Raw genomic sequence first — 8,773 nt, forward strand, 5'->3', positions numbered from 1 at the left:
CGGAGTTCGTCGTCTTCCGGGGCCAAGCCCGAGTCCGAGCCCTAAGGTCGGGCGAGGCGGAGCTTCCTATTGCGCCCGAGGCCGGATTTGGCTGCTGTCAGCCTCACTCTGTCGAGTGGCACAGCAGTCGGAGCGACACAGGCGACGCTGTCTTCTTGTCAGGCTGGTCAGTGGAGCGGCGAAGTGACTGCGGTCACTTCGGCTCAGTCGACTGAAGGGCGTGCGTCAGGATAAGGTGTCAGGCCACCTTTGCATTAAATGCTCCTGCGATACGGTCGGTTGGCGTGGCGATCTGGCCAAGGTTGCTTCTTGGCGAAGACTGGGCCTCGGGCGAGCCGAAGGTGTGTCCATTGCTTGAGGGGACCCTCGGGCGAGACGTGAATCCTCCGGGGTCGGCTGACCTTGCCCGAGGCAAGGTCGTGTCCCTTGAGTGGACCGAGCCTTGACTTAATCACACCCATCAGGCCTTTGCAGCTTTGTGCTGATGGGGGTTACCAGCTGAGATTAGGAGTCTTGGGGGTACCCCTAATTATGGTCCCCGACAGAAAGAGAGGGGAAAATAAATCAACCAAGAAATAAAGCGGATGAACACGATGATTTGTTTTACCGAGGTTTAGTTCTAAAGAGCCTAGTCCCCATTGAGGTGGTCACAAAGACCGGGTCTCTTTCAACCCTTTCCCTCTCTCAAACGGTCACTTAGACCGAGTGAGCCTTTTCCTTAATCTCCAGGGTCACTTAGACCCCGCAAGGACCACCACACACTTAGGTGTCTCTTGCTTCAATTACAAAACACTTGAGAAAAGAAATGAGAAAGGAAGAAGGCAATCCAAGAGGCAAGAGCTCAAAAGAACACTGAATCTCTCTCTCAAGTCACTAAGTGTTTGAGATGAATTGGGGACTTGGAGAGGCTTTGATCTTTTCAGTTGTGTCTACAAGTGAATGCTAGAGCTCTTGTAATGAATGTGATACTCAGAAATCTTGGATACTTGGAGTCGTGGTGGTTGGGGGGTATTTATAGCCCTCAACCACCAAACAACCGTTGGGGCAGGTTGCTGTCGATGAGCGCACCGGACATTCTGGTGCGCCACGTCACCCAATCGTTAGGGTTCTGGAGCTTTTGACCGTTGGAGGCATTGTCCTATAGTGGCACCGGACAGTCCAGTGCCGCACCGGACAGACACTGTTCAATGTACGGTGCGCCTCTGACCCGCGGCTCTGACTCTGCGCGCACTGTTCTTCACTGTAGCTCTGATCACCGCGCTTTTGCAGTCGACCATTGCACGAAGTAGCCGTTGCTCCGTTGTCACACCGGACAGTCCGGTGAATTATAGCGGAGTGCGCCTGAAGAAACCCGAGAGTGGCTAGTTGGACTCTGTACGGTCCTGGTGCACCGGACACAGTCCGGTGGCACACCGGACAGTCCGGTGCGCTAGACCAGAGCACACTCGATTTCTTTGCTCATTTGAATTTGATACCTAACTTTAATCTTTTATTGGTTTGTGTTGAACCTTTATGCACCTGTAGAACATATAATCTAGAGCAAACTAGTTAGTCCAATATTTGTGTTGGGCATTCAACCACCAAAATTAATACTGGGAAAAGGTTAACCCTATTTCCCTTTCAATCTCCCCTTTTTGGTGATTGATGCCAACACAAACCAAAGCAAATATATAAGTGTAGAATTGAACTAGTTTGCATAAGGTAAGTGCATAAGTTACTTGGAATTAAATCAATTTATAGTTTCACTAGATATGCATGGATTGCTTTCTTTTATTTAACATTTTGGACCACACTTGCACCACTTGTTTTGTTTTTGCAAATTCTTTTTGGAAAGTCTTTTCAAAAACCTTTTGCAAGTCAAAGGTATATGAATATGATTGCAAGAAGCATTTTCAAGATTTGAAATTTCTCCCCCTATTTCAAATGCTTTTCCTTTGACTAAACAAAACTCCCCTTGAATGAAATTCTCCTCTTAGTTTTCAAGAGAGTTTTAACAGATATTAATTTTGAAAATATATCTTTAAATATACCAATTGAAAATAGCCATCCCAATTGAAGTTTAAAATAATATCACTTGGATGCCAATTTGAAATATATCAGTTAAAAAAATTTCAAAACACAATTTTAAAATTAGGTGGTGGTGCGGTCCTTTTGCTTTGCCCCCTTTGGCATTAATCGCCAAAAACGGAGACTTTGAGAGCCCTTTTTACTTTCTCCTCCATTGGTACAAGTAAATAGGAGTGAAATGATTATACCAATCGAAGAGTGGTGTGGAGTGACGACGAAGGGTAAATGATACCGTTAGAGTGGAGTGGAAGCCTTGTCTTCGCCGAAGACTCCATTTCCCTTTCAATCTACGACTTAGTATAGAAATATACTTGGAAACACGTTAGTCGTAGCCTTGGTACATAAGTAATAAGAATTATGCATTTATACCAAAATGAAAGAGATATGATCAAAGGTATATAAAAGAGCTATGTGTGCAATGTTTCAATCAAAATTTCGAGAATCAAGTATATTTAGCTCATTCCTAAGTTTGCTAAAGGTTTTCTCATCTAAAGGCTTGGTAAAGATATCGACTAATTGTTCTTTGGTGCTAACATAAGCAATTTCGATATCCCCCTTTGTTGGTGATCTCTCAAAAAGTGATACCGAATGTCTATGTGCTTAGTGCGGCTGTGTTCAACGGGATTATCCGCCATGCGGATTGCACTCTCATTGTCACATAGGAGAGGGACTTTGCTCAATTTGTAGCCATAGTCCCTGAGGGTTTGCCTCATCCAAAGTAATTGCGCACAGCAATAGCCCGCGGCAATGTACTTGGCTTCGACGGTGGAAAGAGCTACTGAGTTTTGTTTCTTTGAAGCCCAAGACACCAGGGATCTTCCCAGAAACTAACAAGTCCTTGATGTGCCCTTCCTATCAATTTTACACCCCGCCCAATCAGCATCTGAATATCCTATTAAATCAAAAGTGGATCCCTTGGGGTACTAAAGCCCAAACGTAGGAGTATAAACTAAATATCTCATGATTCTCTTCACGGCCCTAAGGTGAACTTCCTTAGGATCGGCTTGGAACCTTGCACACATGCATACTAAAAGCATAATATCCAGTCGAGATGCACATAAATAGAGTAAAGATCCTATCATCGACTGATATACCTTTTGATCTACGGATTTACCTCCCGTGTCAAGGTCGAGATGCCCATTTGTTCCCATGGGTGTCTTGATGGGCTTGACATCCTTCATTCCAAACTTGGTAAGTATGTCTTGTATGTACTTTGTTTGGCTGATGAAGGTGTCATCTTGGAGTTTCTTGACTTGAAATCCTAGGAAATACTTCAACTCCCCCATCATAGACATCTCGAATTTCTGAATCATGATCCTACTAAACTCTTCACAAGTAGATTTGTTAGTAGACCCAAATATGATATCATCAACATAAATTTGGCATACAAACAAATCTTTTGCAATATTTTTAGTAAAGAGAGTAGGATCGGCTTTACCAACTTTGAAGCCATTAGTGATAAGAAAATCTCTTAGGCATTCATACCATGCTCTTGGAGCTTGCTTGAGCCCATAAAGCACCTTTGAGAGTTTATAAACATGGTTAGGGTACTCACTATCTTCAAAGCCAGGAGGTTGCTCAACATAGACGTCTTCCTTAATTGGTCCATTGAGGAAGGCACTCTTCACATCCATTTGATAAAGCTTGAAGCCATGGTAAGTAGCATAGGCAAGTAATATACGAATTGACTCAAGCCTAGCTACGGGTGCATAAGTTTCATCAAAGTCCAAACCTTCGACTTGTGAATAACCTTTGGCCACAAGTCGGGCTTTGTTCCTTGTCACCACACCATGCTCATCTTGCTTGTTGCGGAATACCCACTTGGTACCTACAACATTTTGGTTAGGACGTGGAACTAAATGCCATACCTCATTCCTCGTGAAGTTGTTGAGCTTCTCTTGCATAGCCAGCACCCAATCTGAATCTCTTAGTGAATCCTCCACCCTGTATGGCTCAATAGAGGACACAAAAGAGTAATGTTCACAGAAATGTGCAACTCGAGATCTAGTGGTTACCCCCTTATGAATGTCACCGAGGATGGAGTTCACGGGGTGATCTCTTTGAATTGCTTGGTGGACTCTTGGGTGTTTGGCGGTCTTTGACCCTGAATTTCTTGATCATCTTCCTTGTCTTGAGAAACTTCATCTCCCCCTGATCCTTGTCCTCCTCTTGAGGTGGCTAATCCTCTTGATCTTCATCTTCATTGTCTTGAGCCTAATCCTCATCTTGTGTTGGTGGAGATGCTTGGTTGGAAGATGACGGTTGATCTTGTGCTTGAGTGGGCTCTTCGGATTCCTTAGGACACACATCCCCAATGGACATGTTCCTTAGCGCGACGCACGGAGCCTCTTCATCATCTAGTTCATCAAGATCAACTTGCTCCACTTGGGAGCCATTAGTCTCATCAAACACAACGTCACAAGAAACCTCAACTAATCCAGTGGATTTGTTGAAGACTCTATATGCCCTTGTGTTTGAGTCATAACCTAGTAAAAAGCCTTCTACAGCTTTGGGAGCAAATTTAGATTTTCTACCTCTTTTAACAAGAATAAAGCATTTGCTTCCAAAGACTCTGAAATATGAAACATTGGGCTTTTTACCGGTAAGGAGTTCATAAGATGTCTTCTTGAGGATTCGGTGAAGGTAGAGCCGGTTGATGGAGTAGCAGGCAGTGTTAATTGCCTCAGCCCAAAATCGATCCAGAGTCTTGTACTCATCAAGCATGGTCCTTGTCATGTCCAATAGAGTTCTATTTTTCCTCTCCACTACACCATTTTGCTGAGGTGTGTAGTGAGAAGAGAACTCATGCTTGATGCCCTCATCCTCAAGGAATCCTTCGATTTGAGAGTTCTTGAACTCCGTCCCATTGTCGCTTCTTATCTTTTTGATCCTTAATCCGAACTCGTTTTGAGCCCGTCTTAAGAATCCTTTTAAGGTCTCTTGGGTTTGAGATTTTTCCTGCAAAAAGAATACCCAAGTGAAGAGAGAATAATCATCCACAATAACAAGACAATACTTACTCCCCCCGATGCTTATGTAAGCGATCGGGCCGAATAAATCCATGTGGAGTAGCTCGGGGGACTTGTCGGTTGTCATTATGTTCTTGTGTGGATGATGAGCGCCAACTTGCTTCCCTTCTTGACATGCGCTACAAACTCTGTCTTAGCAATTAAACAAGTGTTGAGTTCAGCTGTGTTCTCATTAAAATTAACTAAATATAGATGACCCTCTAACACTCCCTTAAATGCTATTGAATCATCACTTCTTCTAAAGACTTTAACACCTAAATCTATAAAAAGACAGTTGTAACCCATTTTGCATAATTGAGAAACAGAAAGCAAATTGTAATCTAAAGAATCTACAAGAAAAACATTGGAAATAGAATGGTCAGGTGATATAGCAATTTTACCAAGTCCTTTGACCAAACCTTGATTTCCATCCCCGAATTTGATAGCTCATTGGGGATCTTGGTTTTTCTCGTAGGAGGAGAACATTCTTTTCTCCCCTGTCATATGGTTTGTGCATCTGCCATCAATTATCCAACTTGAACCCCCGGATGCATAAACCTGCAAAACAATTTAGGCCTTGTTCTTAGGTACCCAAATGGTCTTGGGTCCTTTCACATTAGAAACAAGCACCTTGGGTACCCAAACACAAGTCTTTGACCCCTTGTGTTTGCCCCCAACATATTTGGCAACTATTTTGCCTGATTTGTTAGTGAGCATATAAGAAGCATCAAAAGTTTTGAATGGAATATTATGATCATTTGATGCAGTAGGAGTTTTCTTTTTAGACAATTTAACATGAGTTGATTGCCTAGAGCTAGAAGCCTCATTTTTATACATAAAAGCATGGTGAGAAACATTATGAGGTTTCCTAGCATGAATTCTCCTAATTTTGTGCTCAGGATAATCAGCATGATATAAAATATAGCCCTCATTATCCTGAACCATGAGAGCTTTGCCCTTAACAAAGTTAGACAATTTCTTAGGGGCATTAAGTTTGACATTGCTTCCCTGTTGAAAACCAATGCCATCCTTGATGCCAGAGCGTCTCCCATTATAGATCATGCTTCTAGCAAATTTAAATTTTTCATTTTCAATTTCATGCTCATCTATTTTAGCAGTTAATTGAGCTATATGATGATTTTGTTGTTTAATTATAGCAATGTGATCATGAATAGCTTCTACATTAACATGTCTACATCTAGTACAAATAGCAATATGTTCAATAGTAGATGTAGAGGGTTTGCAAGATTTTAATTCCTCTATCTTAGCATTCAAAATTGCACTCTCATCTCTAAGACAGGAAATAGAATCATTGCAAACATTTAAGTCTTTAACCTTAGAAATTAAACTAGCATTTTCAGTTCTAAGGCTAGAAATTGATTCATTCAATTTATCAATCTTAGCATTTAAACTAGCATTTTCATTTCTAAGATTGGTAATTGAATCATGGCAAATGCTAAGCTCCTTAGTCAAGTTTTCATTTTTCTCTACTTCCTAAGCATAAGATTTTTTTACTTTAACATGCTTTTTGTTTTCTTTAATAAGGAATTCCTCTTGGCTATCCAAAAGTTCATCCTTCTTATGAATGGCTCCTATCAATTCATTTAATTTTTCTTTTTGTTGCATGTTAAGGTTGGCAAAAAGGGTAAGCATATCATCTTCATCTTCACTAGAACTACCCTCATCACTAGATGTAGTATACTTGGGGGTGGTTCTAGATTGTACCTTCTTCTTTTTGCTGTCCTTTGCCATGAAGCACATGTGGCCAACATTGGAGAAGAGGAGTCCTTTGTTGACGACAATGTTGGCGGCATCTTTGTCGGAGGAGTCGGTGGAGCTCTCATCGGAGTCCCATTCCCGACACATGTGGGCATCACCGCCCTTCTTCTTGTAGTACCTCTTCTTTTCCTTCTTCTTCCCCCTCTTGTCATCGCCCCTGTCACTATCACTAGACATAGGACATTTAGCAATAAAATGACCGAGCTTACCACATTTGTAGCACACCCTCTTGGAGCGGGGTTTGTACTCCTTCCTCCTCCTTTGCTTGAGGATTTAACGGAAGCTCTTGATGATGAGCGCCATCTCCTCATTATCGATCTTGGAGGCGTCGATGGGGAGCCTACTTGATGTAGACTCTTCTTTCTTTTCTTCCGTCGCTTTAAATGCGACGGGTTGCACCTCGGGTGTGGAGGTGCCGCCTTGCTCCAAGTTGACGATGTGTTTGGAGTCTTTGATCATTAGCTCAAAGCTCACAAACTTTCCTATCACTTCCTTGGGAGACATTAATTTGTATCTATGATCCCCACGAATTAATTGAACTTGAGTAGGGTTACGAAAACAAGGGATCTTAGAATAACCTTGACCATTTCATGATCATCCCATTTGGTGCTCCCGAGGTTGCTCACTTGGTTGACCAAGGTCTTGAGCCGGTTGTACATTGCTTGTGGCTCCTCTCCTTGGTTGAGGATGAATCGACCGAGCTCACCCTCGATCGTCTCCCGCTTGGTGATCTTGGTCACCTCATCTCCTTCGTGCGCGGTCTTTAGGACGTCCCAAATATCCTTGGTACTTTTTAACCCTTGCACCTTATTATACTCCTCTCGACATAGAGAGGTGAGGAGTATAGTAGTTGCTTGAGAGTTAAAGTGCCATATTTGGGCGACCTCGTACGAGTTGTAGCTCTCGTCTCCCACCGTAGGTACCTGCGCTCTAAATTCAACAATGTCCCAAATGCTTGCGTGGAGTGTGGTTAAGTGATGCCTCATTTTATCACTCCACATACAATAATTCTCACCATCAAAATATGGTGGTTTGCCTAATGGAACAGAGAGTAGAGGAGCACGCTTAAAAATACGGGGATAACGAAGTGGCATCTTACTATACTTCTGAAAGGGAAATGTGCCCTTGGGCCATTTCTATAATGTTTTGGTGATTAAATGCCAACATGTTTGATTAAGTTCTTATGTGCTAAATAAAGTGAGAAGTGCAAATCTTATAACAAGGTATGTTTCTAGACTTAGTAAATTGGTTTTTGAATACTAACATGTTCGTCTAGACAAGAAGTTTCAAAGTGGAGAAAAGTTGGCAAAGAACAACCAACACCAGCTCTGGCCTAGCACACCGGACTGTCCGGTGCAGTGTCTAGTGCCCCAGGCCGGCTCGGCGTCAACTGGGCGCTCTCGGGAATGAAGAAAGACGACGTGGCTATAATTCACCGGACTGTCCGGTTGTGCACCGGACAGTGTCCGGTGCACCAATCGATCCTGAGGACCAACGGTCGGATGCGCCAGATATGGAAGGAGATCGCGCACCAGACTGCTACTGTGACTGTCCAGTGGTGCACCGGACTGTCCGGTGCACCACTCGACAGAAGGCAAGATTGGCCTTCCAAGTTGGCCTCCAACGACTCCTGGCTGCCTTGGGGCTATAAAAGAGACCCCTAGGCGCATGGAGGAGAACACCAAGCATTCTCTAAGCATACTAAGACATCAAGACTCCGCTCCCACGCATTTGATTCGTTGTGTTAGTGATTTGAGCTCCATTCGAGTTGTGAACTCCCCGTGTTGTCCTTTGAGCTCAAGTCTTCACTTGTGTGCCTGGTTGTGCTGTGTATTTGAGTCTTGTGTGTGTTGCTCTCCTCCCTTACTTCTGTGTTTCTTTTGTGATCATCATTGTAAGGGAGAGAGGCTCCAAATTGT

The sequence above is a fragment of the Zea mays genome, chromosome 7 (assembly GCF_902167145.1).
Source record: "Zea mays cultivar B73 chromosome 7, Zm-B73-REFERENCE-NAM-5.0, whole genome shotgun sequence".
NCBI classification, from domain to species: domain Eukaryota; kingdom Viridiplantae; phylum Streptophyta; class Magnoliopsida; order Poales; family Poaceae; genus Zea; species Zea mays.